The 18,635-nt window shown below is 39.1% G+C and overlaps 1 protein-coding gene across 3 annotated transcripts in view; it reads left to right on the forward strand.

Moving 5' to 3' along the window:
• Positions 1–18,635, forward strand: part of MYOM1 (myomesin 1) — a 157,503-nt gene that overhangs the window by 8,537 nt on the left and 130,331 nt on the right. The gene's annotated exons all lie outside the window — the stretch shown is intronic.

Below are 18,635 nucleotides of genomic sequence, written 5' to 3' on the forward strand. Positions count from 1 at the left end.
TCCAATAGTCCCTGAAAGACCAAAAAACCCGAAGTTAAATTTGAAGGGGCTTTTCTTTTCTTTTTCTTAAAGATTTTATTTGTTTATTTGACAGAGAGAGATAGCGAGAGAGGGAACACAAGCAGGCGGAGTGGGAGAGGGAGAAGCAGGCTTCCCACTGAGCAGAGAGTCTGTTGTGGGACTCGATCCCAGGAACCTGGGACCATGACTTGAGCCGAAGGCAGACGCTTAACAACTGAGCCATCCAAGCACCCCTGAAGGGGCTTTTCCAAGATCGGTATTCTTCAGTGTCTTATTGTGAGCTACACAGTTTATTACTTGCTTCAGGAAGTAGAAACAGCCATGATAGGAAGGAACACATACTTCCCAAGGGTGCCGCCTTCTGTTTTTATTCCCATAACCGTGCACAGTGCCAGGCATGTCACATGTGCCCAATGAAACCTAAGTTAAAACAGTAAACCTTGTTCAAGAACTTTGAGGCCAAGGTAGTAGAAAACAATAAAGGAGACTTAAGAAGTGGTTGAATGATGAAAGTAGTCCTGTGTTGAAACACAAGCAGATGCATGTTATCAGATTTCTGTGTGGCCTGCTAGGTCCGGAATGAAAGTTTTCTTGGTACAGAAGGTAGCTGTGGTGGCCGGGTTAACCACAGACAGGTTAGATCTTGTTTGGATATATAAGCCCAATAAAAATTTTGCTCAAGATGGGAGAACAATGAATAAATTCTTGTATGTTAGTCTATTAATTCTTGTAGTAATTTTGTCTGTTTAAAGTCTTTTCATATAGAGTGCATCAGATGTTTGTTAAAATAATGTGTATAACAGTTACATGAAATTTATTTCATATAAGTATACAAGAATAACTGTGTTTGTGTGTGTGTGTGTGTGTGTGTACTAACATTACCACCCTTGCTTGATGTAAAGTGCTTTACATGACTTTAAAACAATACAAATATCATGAGGGAACAAAATTCCAGACTTCCAAAGCAGATAGTATTAGGTTTAAAAACAGAAAAATTGTCCAAGGAATGAAAAATATTAATAGAAATAGATTGAAGACTATAGGGCTCCACACATGACTTCTCAAGTGTTATTACACCATTACAATTGTGAAAGAAATAACTATTTGTAATATGTAGTTGAAAAAGAGAGTATTAAAACTGAGAAAAATAAACTTGGATTAAGCTCTCATAGCATAAACCACAATAAATAGCAGGTGAGTTCCAGTCAAGCATGAAGCATAATAAGTTGAATGAAATAGAATTGTATAAGTATCTTAACTGGAGAGAAGAGTATTTGTTTTAAAAAATGGTTTGGGGCAACTGGGTGGCTCAGTTGGTTAAGCGTTTGACTCTTGATCTCAGCTCAGATCTTGATCTCAGGATTGTGAGTTTGAGCCCCCCATTGGACTCCACACTGGGCATGGAGCCTACATAAAAAAAAAAAAGTTTAACTAAAGTATTATTGGCATACAGTAAACCACACATCTTTAAAATGTACACATGTCATAAGTTTTGACATGTGTACATTTGTGAAATCTTCACCACACTCAAGATATTAACATATCCATCACCCCCAAAGTTTCTTCATGCCCATTTGTAAAGCCTCATTCCTAACTCCTCTCACTTCTTACCTCCCCCATCTTTGAGGCAATCACTCTCTGTTTTCTGTCACTATAGTTTGTGCAAATGTAAGTTTTTGACTGGTGAAAGTATTACTGATTATAAGATTGATGGTTCCACTTTTATAAAAGTCAAAATGTAATGAAAACAAGGAAAGAATAGAAATGGAAATGTTTTATGATAAATGTGACAGATAAAAGCTTAACAGCCAGAATATTTCAAAAATTTAATAAAAAGGGTGTTTTATTTTGACTTGTTTGATAGCAAGGAACAGAGACACAGTCCATTTAGCTCAAGAAAAACAATACCTATGTTAGGGATATACATGAACTGCATCTAAACTGGAGAGTTGCTGAAAACAGAGGTAGCTTGGGGTACTTGACTCTTTGGTTTTCCTCTCATGGGCCAAATGATTGTTCTCTGATGAGGTCTCTACTTCTTTAAGCACATCTACTTAGTTTTCTCTCTACCAGCTGTCTTTGTCTGCTAACCCTAGTTTCTAGTCTCTCATAATTACAACTCATCATGGCTCCTCTGACTCCAGTATACACAAGGCACCTCTTTGTTCAGGCTTTTTCACTTTTGCTCCTTCTATTAAGTGCATCGACATTCAACATTTCCAAATTCAAATTCTCAAGAGAGGAATGTGATTGGCTTGGCTCACCTTTTTGAGCCAGGCCATATACCACAGGTGGTTGGCCAGGATATTCATCAGTTACCTTTGGGTCTGAAATGACCCATCACTGTGGGTTAGAAAGCCGGAATCACATGGTGCAAAACATCAGCATGTACTGTGAACAGGATAGGCATTGAGTGTTTACCTGTCCAGTAAAGAGGATAGTCCTTAAGAGCCACTATTTATTAGCTATGTGACTTTGGGTAACTTACATAACCTGTCTGAACCTTAGTTTTCTCATTTATAACTTGGGGATAATAACTGTCTTGTATAATTTTTGTAAAAAATAAAATACATGTAAAGCATGGTACAGTATCATGTAATAGGTCTCAATTAGTGGTAGCTATTTTATTTTGTTTATTATTAACAGATTAATAATGATCTCAAGAAAAATAATCCATCTCCATGGTAAAGGTCAAAAGATAGCTCACACACAGACAAAAACCAAATAGTTAGCTAACAATGAAAAAATGTCCAGGTTTACAATTTTTAAAATGCATTTAAAAATAGCTATGATATGGGGCGCCTGGGTGGCTCAGATGGTTAAGCGTCTGCCTTCAGCTCAGGTCATGAACTGGGATCAAGCCCTGCATCGGGCTCCCTGCTTGGCAGGGAGCCTGCATCTCCCTCTCCCTCTACTGTTCCCCCTGCTTGTGCTCTCTCACTCTGTCTGTCAAATAAATAAATAAAATCTTTAAAAAAATAGCTATATTTTGCATCTGTTAAACTTGCTAATAAATTAAAATTATACATTGCAATATTGATGTGGCAATGAAGAAAGAGTATATTCATATTTGGTAGTTGACTTGTAGATTAGCCTAATTATTCCAAATAGCAATCTCACAACACATATCCCTTAATTCATAGTCCCTTTCTGGGGAAATACTTCCCAAGGAGGTAATTGAAAAGGAAAACCTCTATTTGTGCAAAAGTATTTATAGCTCTCTTTTTAATTCAAAGGCTTTCATCATTTTAGAATGGAAAGAGACCTAAGAGATTATTTTTCCTTTGGGCTGCACATTAGAGTCATTTAGGAGCTTTTAGAAACACTCATGTCCCATGCCCAGAGATTTTGAGGTAAACGTCCTGAAATATGGTCTGAGCTTGAGTGCAATTTAGAAACTCCTTAGCTATTCTGATGTGCAAGAAGGAAGGAAAACCACTCTTCCAGTCCCACACCATTAGGGGAACTGTGAAAAAAACAGAGCCAGAGGTTAAAAGGACCCTGAAAGGAGCACACATAAGATGTGATAAAAGAGCTGGGCTGAAAATGAAGATGTTTGTTCCTAATTCCTAACCCTGACTTCTAGTCTTTTTTTTTTTTTTTTGTAAGATTTTATTTATTTAAGAGAGAGAGAGCATGAGCAGTGGGCAGGGGCAGAGGGAGAGGGACAAGCAGACTCCCCGCTGAGCGGGGAGCCCAACGTGGGGCTCATTGCCAGGACCTGAGATCATGACCTGAGCCAAAGGCAGATGCTTAACCAACTGAGCCACCCAAGCACCCCTGACTTCTGGTCTTGATGATTAACTGGAAACATCCATGTGTCCAATATTTAGAGACGAGGTAACCAGTGATTGTGCAATAGTAAAATGCACTCATTGTTATTGGCTATCTATGGACAAGGTAGAACATAGTGTGTACACACTGATGAGAACCAGGTGTGATAGTGGTGTGTCTGTTGCTATCCTCACCAAGAGATTCTCAGCTGGACCTGTTGAGTTCCTCCTTGGGAGAGCCGTGGTTCTCCCTTCATGCTCTACCTCCTGCCCAAAGTGGCCAAGTTCCCTGAGTCCCCATCTCTGTTATGGGGAGTGGGGTTATTGATGTCCAGTACTGCTGAACTGTGGGCTGTCTATGCTGAACAGTGATGAATCAGAAGTCATGTTTTAAAATTGTGGTGAAATATACATAACAAAATTTCCATCTTAACCATTTTTAAGTTGCACAGTTCAGTGGCATTAAGTACATTCATATTGTTGTACAGTCACCACCATCCATCTCCAGACTTTTTAATCTTTCCCAACTGAAACTTTCTACCCATTAAACAATAACTCTCCATTTCCCCTACCCCACTGCCCCAGCCTCTGGCAACTACCATTCTACTTTCTGCCTCTATGAATTTGACCTTAGTACCTTATATAAATAGAATCACACAACATGTGGTTTGGTTTTGTTTGTCTGTTTCTTTGAGAGAGAGAGAGCGTGTGTTTGTGCATGTGCGTGCGAGAGTTGGGGGGGGGGTGCAGAGGGAGATGGAGAAAGAATCTCAAGTAGGTTTCACACCCAGTGAGGATCCTGACACAGGGCTCAATCACACGACCCTGAGATGGTGACCTGAGCCAAAGTCAAGAGTCGGACATTTAACCGACTGAGCTACTGAGGCGCCTCCACCATGTGTCCTTTTGACTGCTTATTTCATTTAGCTTAATGCCTTCAAAGTTAAGAGTCAGTTTTTAGGGATAAATTATTCTTTGTCTTTCTCTCTACTCCCTTGTTCTTTCTTCCAAAAGCCACTTTCCTTTGGTTTGAGGATCACCCCATCCCTCCGATTGGTCCTTGCTCTCCTCTAGTGGCTACCCTGCCTTTTGCCTCTTCTTTTCTAGCCTCGGTATTATCTCATAAGCAGGATAGGAAAAGCTAGCTCTGTAAGAGTGTTCCTGAAATTTGCTGTCTGAAGGTTTGTTTTGTTTTTGCATCTTTGTTTCTGTTTCAGTGTAGACTGGGGAAGAAAGGGGAGGGGGCTCTCAGAATATGAAGGAGAGAGAAGGAAACAAAGAACATAACCAAATTAACACTTGAAGACATATGCCTGCCTAAAATGTAAAACTGGTATTTACATTATTAAAAGAATTGAAGAAGTTACAGAATTTTATCACAAGTGGATTGTTTTAGTTATGAGCAAGTATTGTATACTGGTTAAGTGCATGAACTCTGGATCTGGGTTAACTGAATTTGAATCCTCACTCTCTTTACCCCCTGGTTTTATTGAGATATAATTGACATACAGCAATGTAGAAGTTTAAAGTATACAGCATAGGATCACCTGGGATTGGTTAAGCGTCAGACATTTGATCCCAGCTCAGGTCTTGATCTTAGCATTGTGGGTTCAAGCCCTGTGTTGGGCTCCATGCTGGGTGGGGAGCCTACCTAAAAGGGCCACCTGGGTGACTCAGTTAAGCACCTGCCTTCGGTTCAGGTCATGATCCCAGGATCCTGGGATTGAATCCCTCATGGGGTTCCCTACTCAGTGGGGAGTCTGCTTCTCCTTCCCCCTCTGCCCATCCCCCCCACTCATGTGCTCTCTCTCTCACTCTGCTCTCTCTCTCTCCAATAAATAAATATATTCTTTAAAAAAAAAAAGAAAAAAATGTACAGCACAATAACTTGAATTACATATATTGTAAAATAATTACCACAGTATCTAACACTTTTTAGTTATATGTACTCGAGCAAATTACTGAGTTTCTCTGTACCTCAGTTTTGTCATTAGTGAAAGGGAATAATAATAATAGTACATACCGGGTGCCTGGGTGGTTCAGTTGGTTAAGCGACTGCCTTCAGCTCAGGTCATGATTCTGGAGTCCCGGGATCGAGTCCCGGGATCGAGTCCCACATCCAGCTCTCTGCTCAGCGGAGAGTCTGCTTCTCCCTCTGACCCTCCCCCATCTCATGCTCTCTCTCTCTCTCTCTCTCTCTCTCTCATTCTTTCTCTCTCTCATATAAATAAATAAAATCTTTAAAAAAATAATAGTACCTACCTTATAGAGTGTTGTGAGGAATAAAGAAGTTAATACATATAAAGCATTTATAATACTACTTGGAAAATAGTACTATATAAGTGTTAGATATCAACACTTTTTTGGTCAGCATTTTGAAATTTGTTATCTGTGAGACCAAATGTGGTTAATTATATAAGAACAAATATATTTAAAAATTCAAGATAGCATTATTCACAGTAGCCCAAAACTGGACATAATGTAAAGTCCATTAATTGATGAATGGATTAGCAAAACATGGTGTATCTTTCAGTGAAATATTTCTCAGCAATAAGAAGAAACAAGCTGTTGAATCTTGCAACTATATGGATGAATCTCAAAAACAGCTTGCTAAGTGAAAAAACCCAGATGTAACGGACTACATATGATATTCCATTTGTATAAAATTTCTAGGAAAGGCTAAACTATGGAGACAGAAAGCCAGGTGAGTGGCTTTTGTGAATGGGACCAATGATTAACCTCAAACTGGCATAAGGGTACTTTTCCCAGCGATGGAAGTGTTTTAAAACTGGATTTTGGTGATGGTTGCCCAACTGTGTAAATTTACTAATGCTCATTGAACCTTACTCTTAAAATGGATGAATTTTGTGGTGTATAAATTCTACTACTCTAAAACTGTCAAAAAGAAAAAGCAAATGAAACTGGAGGTTCACATCCATTGCTCTTTAGCTTGGTTCTCACTTAAAAGAAGAAAAAAGTTACTGTTTTTGTAAAAATAATGTATGTCAACTGTTGGGATACAGTTCTCCATGGGTCTGTCATGTTTCTTTACATCTTGCAAGCAAGGTCCAGCTTCCGTTTGTTCCAGACCATCTTTTCAGGGATGTTTGTGTAGTGAACAGCCTTTGAAGACAGAGTGTCTTCCCCCAGGAAAAAAGGCAGGCATGCTTACTATCCGATATAATAAAGAAAATGTCTGCCTCTGGAGCTTAATGCTCATTATATAATATATGGTTCTGTACGCTCAAAGTTCCTGTGTTTGTGCAGGTTTCACTGGCCCTTTTCATTTTTTCCTGTGAGAATTGGGAGTTAGTAAACCAGTAAAGAATGTGCTCATGCTCTGACCTCTGCCATTGCTGAGAGTTTTAAAGTCCTTTGATTCTGACCTGGAGTCTCATGTCTTGTCAGCTTCCACGTTACCTTGTTAGCTGTCGAGTAGGGTAAAAATCTCTGACCCTTGATTCTTTTTTGTGTGTGTGGTAACATATACATGACATAAAATTTACCATCTTAACCATTTTTAAGCATATAGTTCAGTGGCATTAAGTATGTTAACATTAAAAATAAAACTGCCAGTTATTTTACCAGCAAAATGGGTTTATTCAGGAAAAGCAGAGAATTATAATTAGGGACAAGCAAGCTATGGCAAAACCATAGGCAAGTCCAGAGAACAAAGGAGAGGAATGCTTTTTTATAGAGGGAATTAGGGAGTTGGGAGGGCTGTTATAAACAAAAAGTCCATTGGAGGGCGCCTGGGTGGCTCAGTCAGTTAAGCGTCTGCCTTCAGCTCAGGTTATGATCCCGGGGACCTGGGGTCTAGTCCTGCATGGGGCTCCCCACTCAGCAGGGAGCCTGCTTCTCCCTCTCCCTCTGCTGCTCTCTCTCTGTCAAATAAATAAAATCTTTAAAAAAAGTTCATTGGAGTAAACTGGGAATTTGAAGTATAGTGGCTTTTCATTGGCTGAGTTATGATAGTTTCATATTGACTGGACTGTTTCAGGGGGAAGAGAAAAACCTTCCTTCCTCCCACTGGAATAGTAAAAGTAGCTAAGTAGTATGGCTTGCAGGGGTACGTGTCTTCCTGTAGGATCTGCAATTGATCTCAGCTGGTACGGCATGAGAACTCTCCCCCCGACCCCTGCGGTCTTCTGACTCCATTCTAAATGAGGTTTCCTTTTATTAATTTTTCCATGTTCATTCACCACTATCCATCTCCAGAATTTTTGCATTTTCCCGTATTGAAATTCTACCCATTGAATACTAACTCCCTATTCCCTCTCCCCACAGCCACTGGTAACCACCATTCTAGTTTCTGTCTCTGTAACTTTGACTACCCTAGGTACCTCATGCAGTGTTTGTCCTTTTGTGTCTAACCTATTTCACTTAGCATAGCATTTTCAAGGTTTAACCATGTTGTAGTACATATCAGGATTCCATTCGTTTTTAATACTGACTGAATAAATCCCATTGTATATGTTCACAGTTCCTGACACTAATTATAAAAAAAAAGAAAGAAAAACCCTTACTATTTGGGAGTTACTATTGACATTGGCTGAGTATCACTCTAGACATCTATTTATGAGTAGACAGACAGAAAAATAGGTGGATATAAATAATGTTAGAAAATGGGCTTTGGGGGGCACCTGGGTGCCTCAGTTAGTTAAGCATCCAACTTGTGATTTCAGCTTGGGTTATGATCTCATGTGTTGTGAGATGGAGCCTGCATCAGGCTCTATGCTCAGCAGGAAGTCTGCTTAAGATTCTCTCCCTCTGCCCCTCTACCCATTTTCTCTCTCCTTCTCAAATAAATGCATCTTAAAAAAAAAAAAAAAGAAAATGGGCTTTGGGGTCTTGCTTTCTAATACTAATCTACAGCTCCCTTGACTGGACTAAAGGCACAGGTAGGCTTCTGGGCTTAGAGACTTGGCCCGCTCCTAGAATCCAGCACCAGCTCCCGAGCAGTTCCCCTGCCCTCAGCCAATCAATGGATGGTTGGCCATTGTGACTCTGCTTTTATTTGTTTCCACCTCTAAGTAGTCCTTTAGTCCTGAGGATTTTTTCTGTACCACATTTCTCACTTTTCTTTAGTTAGCAATTATTTATTCATGCCCATCTTGTGCCAAGAGCTGTGCTAGGTACTGGGAGTACTTGAACAAAGGTACTCTCCTGCCCTCAAGTAATTCACAGTACAGGAGACAGAAAAGCAAACACATGCATTAAATATAGTTTGATAGACTTCCTATCCTAGTGGAATTAGGAAAGTCTTCCAGAAGAGATGGCCTTAGGAGAAGAAGGCTTAAAGGAGTGAGAGTTAAGGAAGTGAAGAAATGTGCATGTGCTGGACAGGGACGGGGAGAGCAGAACAGAGAGAACAGAGGTGTGAAGGAACTGACACAGTAGATACCTGGAGTTCATGGACATAAAAGCAATTACCTGTGGTTGGAATTTCACAAGTCAAGAAGGGAAGTGGCAAGGAGTAGAGCTGGAGAACTATGCAGGGTAAAGTGGCAGATATCACCTTATGCCATGATGCCATAATTATTTTTAAGTAACTACCCAGCTTTGTCTACCCAACTACACGGTGGCTACTCTGGGGACATGAGTTAGTCACCCCTGAACCCTGGGGCATGGCATAGTGCCTGACATAGTAGGTTTTCAATACATGCTATTTTTCCATATTGTTGATGCATGTGTTGTAATTGTTAACTACTACCAGCAGCTTTAAAAACATTTCTTGATTTCAGTTGGAATTTAGTTTTTGTTTTGTTTACATTGCATTTATAAAGAATATTTCTTTGTTTATTCCCTCATACATAGACTAATGATTTGCTACTCTTTCCTCTTCTATAAAATGAAAATTACTAAGTGGCTAATATAATTTATATATTTATTTTGGCTTTCAGGATACACTACTGTTAGTTAAATTCAGCACTTCACATTTATAAAAATGTTAATACTCTTTATTTATTTTTTAAATAAAAAAAATTTTAGTAATGTCTATACCCAATGTGGGGCTCAAACTTACAACCCTGAGATCAAGAATCTAATGCTCTCTGCCTGAGTCAGCCAGGCACCCCCAAGAATATTAATATTGTTAAAGATAATTTGAAGAGAGAATGTATCTACTTTATTTAAAAAAAAAAGATTTTATTTATTTATTTTAGAGAGAGAGAGTGAGCACACAAGCAAGGAGAAGGAGAGAGAAAAGGAGAGAATCTCAAGCAGGCTCCGTGCTGTGTGGAGCCCGACACGGGGCTCTATCTCGTGACCCTGAGATCACGACCTGAGCTGAAACCAAGAGTCAGATGCTTAACTGACTGAGCCACCCAGGCACCCCTGTGTCTACTTAAAATTACTTTAAAAAAAAACACAAAACCATGATTCTGAAAGCAATTATTTTTTTAAATTTCCGGGCTTATATAGTTAAATGCTTTTTTAAAAGTATTTTCCATTAGATGGTTTCCTGGGAAATTTGAAATTAACAGTTGGTTAGCATTCCATTAAATTTTCAGATTAATTACACATCTATAAAGGCATTATGATTAATTGTCAGAGTAATTGACAGAATGATTATTCATCTATAAGGGAATCATGATTGAATCACAACTGATTTTTATGAGCCCAGCTAAATTTTTCTTCTTTAATTTTAGTTTAATTATACAGTACAACACAGTATGTGTGTGATCTGGATAGCTATATTTTAGATAAATATGTTGTTAGAAAAGGCTGAATCCAGATGATGCTATAACAGAAAGATCGCTTAGTATACTAAGCTGGGTCTAGCTCATGCTTTTTTGTCAAATCTTACTATGTATTTGTTTGAAATAAACTATTTGACTTTTACTGGGATCCTGAGTGTCAGTGAATAAATGATAATATTTTAGTTTTTCCACAGTGTGGACATTAGGACTTCTCTAATGTTGTATTCTTAATACGGATCAAAGTTCAGTAAATATTTTATTGATCTAATACTTGTCTGTTACACAGGAAATAAAACTGAAATTCTTTAGTAACAGTTCTTACTTTTTTTTTTTAAAGATTTTATTTATTTATTTGACAGAGAGAGACACAGTGAGAGAGGGAGCACAAGCAGGGGGAGGGGGAGGTGGAGGTGGAGGGGGAGAGGGAGAAGCAGGCTTCCCGTGGAGCAGGGAGCCTGATGCAGGGCCTGATCCCAGGACCCTGAGATCATGACCTGAGCCGAAGGCAGACCCTAATGACTGAGCCACCCAGGCGCTCCAATAGTTCTTACTTCTTTTTTTTTTTTTAAAGATTTTATTTATTTATTTGACAGAGAGAGACAGCGAGAGAGGGAACACAAGCAGGGGGAGTGGGAGAGGGAGAAGCAGGCTTCCTGCTGAGCAGGGAGCCCCACATGGGGCTCGATCCCAGGAGCCTGGGATCATGACCTGAGCCGAAGGCAGATGCTCAATGACTGAGCCACCCAGGCTCCCCAATAGTTCTTACTTCTAATGGACATTATTGGCACATGGCTCTCTCTCTCTCTCTACACACACACACACACACATATACACAGTTAAATTGTTGAAAGGCGATATAGTATGATGACTGCGCTCTGAGCAGAACAGAGCTGAGTTTAAATCCTCTGTCACATTTAAATCCTCTGTCACATACAGTTGTATATTAAGAATATCAGCCTCTCTAAATCTCAACTTCATAATCCATAAAATGTTTTTATGTGTATATGATGTTCAAATAAGATACTGTAAAGCAGTTAGCATTAATTTCTGACATATAGCAAGGAGTCATTAAATATTAGCTAGTATTATGATGATTTATTCTCTTATTTTTGTTAATTTTTCTTCTCTCCTGCTTCGAGAAGATTTGAAACAACTTATCATGTTCTCTATAGAAACAGCTCACTGGGAACCATTCCAGTGCCTGGTGGACAAAACTCAGAACCACTACCATTCTATATTGGATGTTTAGAGAACATAGGGATGCTTGGGGAACATGAAGCTTCAAAAACTCTCATATGGATTCCAAATAGCTAAAACATCCATATGCATACTCACAGGAGGTATGTGTAGATGAAGAAATGCCAAGTTGAATTTTACCAGGAAACAGCGTTGGGACTAAGTGGAATACATTCTTTTGCGCACTTTGCATAGCTCAGAAGCTGCTATTGGTTATGAATGGAGACTTAAATTGTGCTTGAAGACCATTTCAAAATATCTAGTTTCTTGTAAACGAAGTGTCACTAGAGGATCCATCAATACATTACAAAAAATGTGGGATTCAGAGTCCAAATATGGATTGAATGAATTGCATTTGTCATTTACTAGCTGTGTGATTTTTGGCAAATGACTTTGCCTTTTGAAGTCTTGATTTCCTTGGCTGTATAATGAAGCTAATCATACCTGGCTTGCAGGGCACCATGAGAATTAAGTAAGGTCACATATATAAAGTGCTCATCACAGTGTATTAGTGTTAACTGTAGTTGTCACCAAGGAAGTTATTATAAAGTAGACTATGATATTGGGTCAGTTCAATATTTTGATAGATACAAGTGATCTGTGTTCAGTTGAGGTAATATCACTGTAATATCATGTCACAACATAACCAACCAGCTTAATATGTATAATCTGAACAATGAGTTTATTTCTGTAATAATAGTTGATGTTCACTGAGTATTATGTTGCAGTCACTGGGTTAAGTGCATTATTGCGTTTAATCTCCGCAGCATTCCCATGCTTTGGATATTATTTTGTAGAGAAGGAAAATGAAACTTAGGAAGGAGAATTAATTGCTTGAGGTTGCATGGCAGTTAAGTGCCATCGATGGCCAGGAATCTAGCTTTAGTCTGCCTCTAAAATGTAGGCTCTGACCACCAGGTTATGCCACCTGTTAATTTGTTACATAGTCTGAAAAGCAAAGAAAGAGAATCTCTTGTTGGACAGACTGACCCTACTCTGACTTTAGGAAAGATAAAATGTATTGCTTCTCAAAGGCTTTAATTAATGAAACAAGGGATTCAAATACTCAAGCTAGAAGCTGTGACTTTGAAAACTTTCCTGACATGAGAGAAACAGTGGCTGTGTATTGTCAGAACAAAATTACCACCACATGCAACCCATTTTTAACTTGTTTTGCCTTTAGTTAGCCTCAAGTTCTTTTTTCACCTTGTGTCTTTTAGATGTACTGTACATGTGTCACGAACAGCACACCCAGAACGATATCTTGGCATTAAAATTCCATGAAGTCCATTTTGGGAATCAGATTACTACACCTATTTTTAGTTCTCAACACAAATTACTTTTTCCATTACACTTTTAAATATCCAGTGATAAAGAGATTGAAAATAGCTCCTACAGCCAAATAAAAATCCTGCATTTGGTTTAATCAGGACAGACCCATTGACTGGCATTGGTATAATTACATTACTGAAGCAGCTACCTGTGAGGGCCTCTTTCTTCCTCTCGTTAGGACTCCCCTCCCCATTTGCTGCTATATTTGTCTGCCCTCTTGGCCATAAAAGGCTGGCTATGTGGCTCTGACATTCTCCTGCCTGACCACATGCATTATTTTTGAACTGGTCCCCCGGGTCCTGTCTTTAGCCCTGCCTCTTCACTTTTTTTTGGGATTCAACCGCTGTGGGTTTTTCATTCTCTCATCCAGCTCCACAGCCACATCAGAGCATTTCTACCACCATCACTCCTTTGAACACGGGTAAGTGTGACACTGAGGCAGAAGAATGCACTTGATATTTGATGTGCTTAACAGCATTGCATGTGTGTGGTTTCTTTCCATCTTGTGAGTTCAGTGGTTTTCTCAGAGAGCGGTCAGAAGAGAAGAGAAATAGCGAAGGGAAGCCCCTGGGAAGGAAGACAAAAGCAGCAGGGTGCCAGTTTTTGCTGGCACTGCTCTCCTCTCACATCCACACTGTTCTTTTTAAGTTAAGCTACTGTTTCTGGAACCATAAGGGGATAATGGTGGAACTGTAAGTGTGAGTCCAAGTACTCTTTCCAAGTTATAGTTCAATGGTCTGGTTGAAATCTGGAATGGATGAGGTGGCAGGATACAATGTGTTTTCTATCTTCCATATGCCTACAATAGTCCCAATTATAAATTAGACCAAACGAGGTCAATTAACTCTGAAGTCCCTAGTTTCTAATTCAGTGATTTTGTTCTGACAATGCCATGTGAATAGGTGTAAGAGTGCATTATGATATTTCTAACCTGGAAATGGTTAAATAATATTTCAGTGGCAACATAGATCCCCACAGAATGATCCTAAAGCTATGAATGATTTAATCTGTGAATGATTTAAATCAGCTTTTAGCCTCTAATGCCTATACAAAAGTATCGTATCAGGATTACAATTATGGAATTAGTATTTCTTCCAAAATTCCCAAATTATGTTCAGAAAGAAAATGCAGGTCTTAAAGAAACAGAAGACAACCAAACCATCTTTCTTCCCAACATACTCTAGCTGTCATGTGTTGGCGATAATCCTCACTTACTTGATGAAGAGAAGGTAGCTGTACCTTCATTCCAGAGGTCAGAGCGGTGACAACCAGCTCTGATGACTTAAAGCCAGACCCTGTTTACTTGTAATACATTATGTATGTGTCTGTAATATGAAATACTATGAGAATAAATATATTTTGGGAAAAATAGAAAGAGAGTGGGAAGTAGAATTGGGGCAAGATATTTAAAGATTTTATTTTGTGAAAATGACAGCATTTCAAGTCACGTTAGCATATATGAACTTAGCTTATAACATAATACATAAGAAGGTTATTTATCATTTATTTGGATGTCATTTAAATAATATTTGCCATGTTACAATGTACTGTGTATCATTAAAGAAACTTACCTATTATCTTTGTAATTGCTTAACATATTTCTGTATTACTATATTCGAATCCTTTTGTTTTATCAAAATTTATCTAATAATTATTCATTACATATGGTCATTATTCTGTATGTTTTAGAACAGAAGATAGCAATCTATTTAAGGGTTGAAGCAAAGTTGCTTGCCTAGTAGCTATTTTTTTCCTCTTGGGAAATGCCATGTAGACTGATATCTTCCATGAGCCCCAAGACAAATATTTCTGGAGTGCAGTTTGCTGGATTTTCTTCTCTAGGGAATACATACTGACTTTTAAAAGAGTTTAAATAGGGGCGCCTGGGTGGCTCAGTTGTTAAGCATCTGCCTTCGGTTCAGGTCATGATCCCAGGGTCCTGGGATCGAACCCCGCATCGAGCCCTGCATCGGGCTCCCTGCTCTGCGAGAAGCCTGCTAATTCCTCTCCCACTCCCCCTGTTTGTGTTCCCTCTCTCGCTGTGTCAAATAAATAAATAAATAACCTTTAAAAAAATAAATAAAAAAATAAAAGAGTTTAAATAAAAAGTAGATTTAAACTTGACAAAAACATGGCAAGTTTAAAAGGATTCATTCCTCATTTAAAATGATCAAAGAAGAGATTTGGAAAAAATTCATTATCTCACAACCAATTTTACTTGTAAAATTAAATATTTAAAATTTTAAATGTTATTTATGTTTATTTAAATGTTTAAATATAATTTAAATGTTAAAAATAACATTTCAGAACATGCACGAAAACATTACGATTTGGGGGAGGGGCTTTCATAAAACTATTACTTCATCCAGGTAAGTTAGCAATGTGGCTTGATAGACTCCTGTCAGTGGACACAGTATTCAAGAAGCTCATGTAGGAAAGGAAAAATGAAGGGGGTGGGAATCGTAGGGGGAGACGAACCATGAGAGACTATGGACTCTGAGAAACAAACTGAGGGTTCTAGGGGTGGGGTGGGGGATGGGTTAGCCTGGTGATGGGTATTTGAGGAGGGCACGTGTTGAATAGAACATTGGGTGTTATATGCAAACAGTGACTCATGGAACACTACATCAAAAGCCAATGATACAATGTATGGTGATTAACATAACATAATAAAATTTCAAAAAAAAAGCTCATGCAATGTGAAGTCTCCCCTCCCTATGCTAAGCAAACTTACCTTTTTGTCAGTTGAACTGTTAGCTCAAGTTCACAATACAAACTGCTACACTATGACTGACTTTCTTACTTCTTTATGTAAGAAGACTAGAAGACTTCATATTCTTTAAGGGAGCAAATAATCTGGTTTGACACTATACCTTTTTGAAGTGTTTGTGAGATTTGAGAGAGCTCATTATAGGATAATACAGTTGGCCCTTGAACAACACAGGTTTGAACTGCATGGGCCCACTTACACACATTTTTTTGGATAAATATAGTACAGTATTGTAAATATTTTCTTTTTGATTTATTAATATTTTTCTCTAGCTTTATTGTAATAATACAGTATAAAATACATATAAGGTGCAAAATATGTGTTAATCCACTGTTTATGTTATCAGTAAGGCTTCTAGTCAACAACTGGCTATCGGCAATGAAATTCAGGAGGAAGTCAAAGGTGATAGGCGGATTTTTGTGCGGGTGGGGGTGGGGTTGGCACCTCTAGCCTCTGCATTGTTCAAGGGTCAACCATATAAGCAAACTCCAGCTTTCAGTCCTAGGACTTTTCATCTATTTTTTGGCTTTATGTACCATCTATATGTTGGTGACTGCTGAATGCAGGTGTCCATCCTGGACCTTTACCCTGTGCTCCAAAGTCATGAATGCAATTTAACATCTCCACTTGGATGTCTAGCAAGTATCTCAACTGTAGAATATCTCAGACCCATCTCCTGTTCTTTCATCCCTAACTGTGCTTTCTTACACTCCTGCCCATCTCAGTTAACAGCAATTTCGATCTTCCAGTTCCTCAGGATCATCTCTCACCCCTCTCTTTGTTTCACACCCTAATTCAGAACTTTCAGCAAATGCTGTTGGTTCTACCTTCAAAACATGTACTGAGTCTGATCACTTTTCACATTTCCACTGCCACCATTGTCATCTTTAGCCTGGACTATTGCAATGGCCTTTGCCTTCATTTGCTAGGGCTTCCCTAAAAAAGTACCACAGACTGGGTGCCTTAAACAACAGAAATGTATCTTCTCACAATTATGGAGGCTAGAAATCTGAGATCAAGGTGTTGGTAGAGTTATTTTTATCGGAGGCCTCTCTTCTTGGCTTATGGATGATCTTTTCTCTTCACATAGTCTTCCTCTGTATATGTACACATCTGTGTCCTAATTTCCTCTTCGTATAGAGACACCAGTCATATTGAATGAGGGCCCATCCTAATAATCCCACGTTAGCCTTATTTCCTCTGTTTCCAAATACAGTCACATTTCGAAGTACTGGTGGTTAGGACTTCAACATATGAATCTGGGGGAATATAACTCAGTTCATAATAGCCTTCTTTTTTTTTTTAAAGATTTTATTTATTTATTTGAGAGAGAGAGAATGAGAGATAGAGAGCACGAGAGGGAAGAGGGTCAGAGGGAGAAGCAGACTCCCCGCTGAGCAGGGAGCCTGATGCGGGACTCGATCCCGGGACTCCAGGATCATGACCTGAGCCGAAGGCAGTAGCTTAACCAACTGAGCCACCCAGGCGCCCAATAGCCTTCTTTTTTAAAAAAGTTTTTTTAAGATTTTATTTATTTATTTGAGAGAGAGCGCATGAGCACGGGGAGGGGCAGAGAGAGAGGGATAAGCAAATTCCCCACTGAGCAGGGAGCCAGATGTGGGGCTCTATCCCAGGACCCCAGGATCATGACCTGAGCTGAAGGCAGATGCTTAATCGACTGACCAACCCAGATGTCCTTAAAAAAAAATTCTTTAAAGCTTTTATTTTTAAGTAATCTCTCCACCCACAATGGGGCTCAAACCCACAACCCTGAGATCAAGAGTTGCACGTTCCACTGACTGAGCCAGCCACGTGCCCCTATAACAGCCTTCTAATTGGTCTTCTGGCTTTCATTCTTGTCCCTCAATAGTCTATCCTTTATATAACAGCAAGAATCTCAGTTTGGAACCTTCTGATGGTTTTTCCAGCCCTTTCATAGGGAAAGACAAAGACCCTACAGTTGCTCATCGGACCTACACTCTCTATCCCCCACCCCCCGACATCGTCTCCTATCCATCTCCCTGCACTCCGCTCACTCCTTGTAGCTTCACCGCCTATTTGTACTTCACTGCCTGGAGTACAACACGCATGTGCACACCCTAGAGTCTTTGCAATGGTCTTCCATCTAGGATGCTCTTCTTCTAATTTTCTCATGCTCAGATGACACTTTTATGCTCAGAAGCCATCCCTGATGAGACTGTTTAAAATTGCATCCCAACTCCCTTTCCCTGCTTTATTTTTCTCTGTAGCATTTAGCCCATTCTGTTATACCTTACATTTTATTTATTTTCTCTATTGGCTATCACCTGCAATAGAATATAAAGTTCTAGCTAAGGTTATCAGAGCAGGGATTTTGTTTGTTTTGTTCATCTTGTGCTGGAACAGTACCAGGCTTATAGTAGGTGCTCAGTAATTATTTGTTGAATGAAACCACATTGACCGTGACACAGACTCTCCATCATTAAGTATTCTCCCAGACGAAGCCCCTATCAGGATAAAATGCCAGAAAATTTGAAACACATATTATGAAAGGTCTGAGGAAAAAACACAATAGCTAGGGTAGGGAAGCTTTGTAAAGACCTCCTGGTTATTAAAACAAAACCCAAAAAACCAAACCCACATAAGAAGGCAGCCCAATGGTGGAGGGGGCTTATGTGGGCTATGAAGTAGAAAGTTTGCCGAGTAACCAGTTAAGCTAACCTTCACGTCCTTTTCCATTTGCTCTTTGGAAAAGATAAGAGTATTCATTTTTACATATTGATTTAGATACCTTGTTTCTTAATAGTTCACTCACAAGTTGCT

Source organism: Zalophus californianus, chromosome 14 (assembly GCF_009762305.2).
Source record: "Zalophus californianus isolate mZalCal1 chromosome 14, mZalCal1.pri.v2, whole genome shotgun sequence".
Classification (NCBI taxonomy): domain Eukaryota; kingdom Metazoa; phylum Chordata; class Mammalia; order Carnivora; family Otariidae; genus Zalophus; species Zalophus californianus.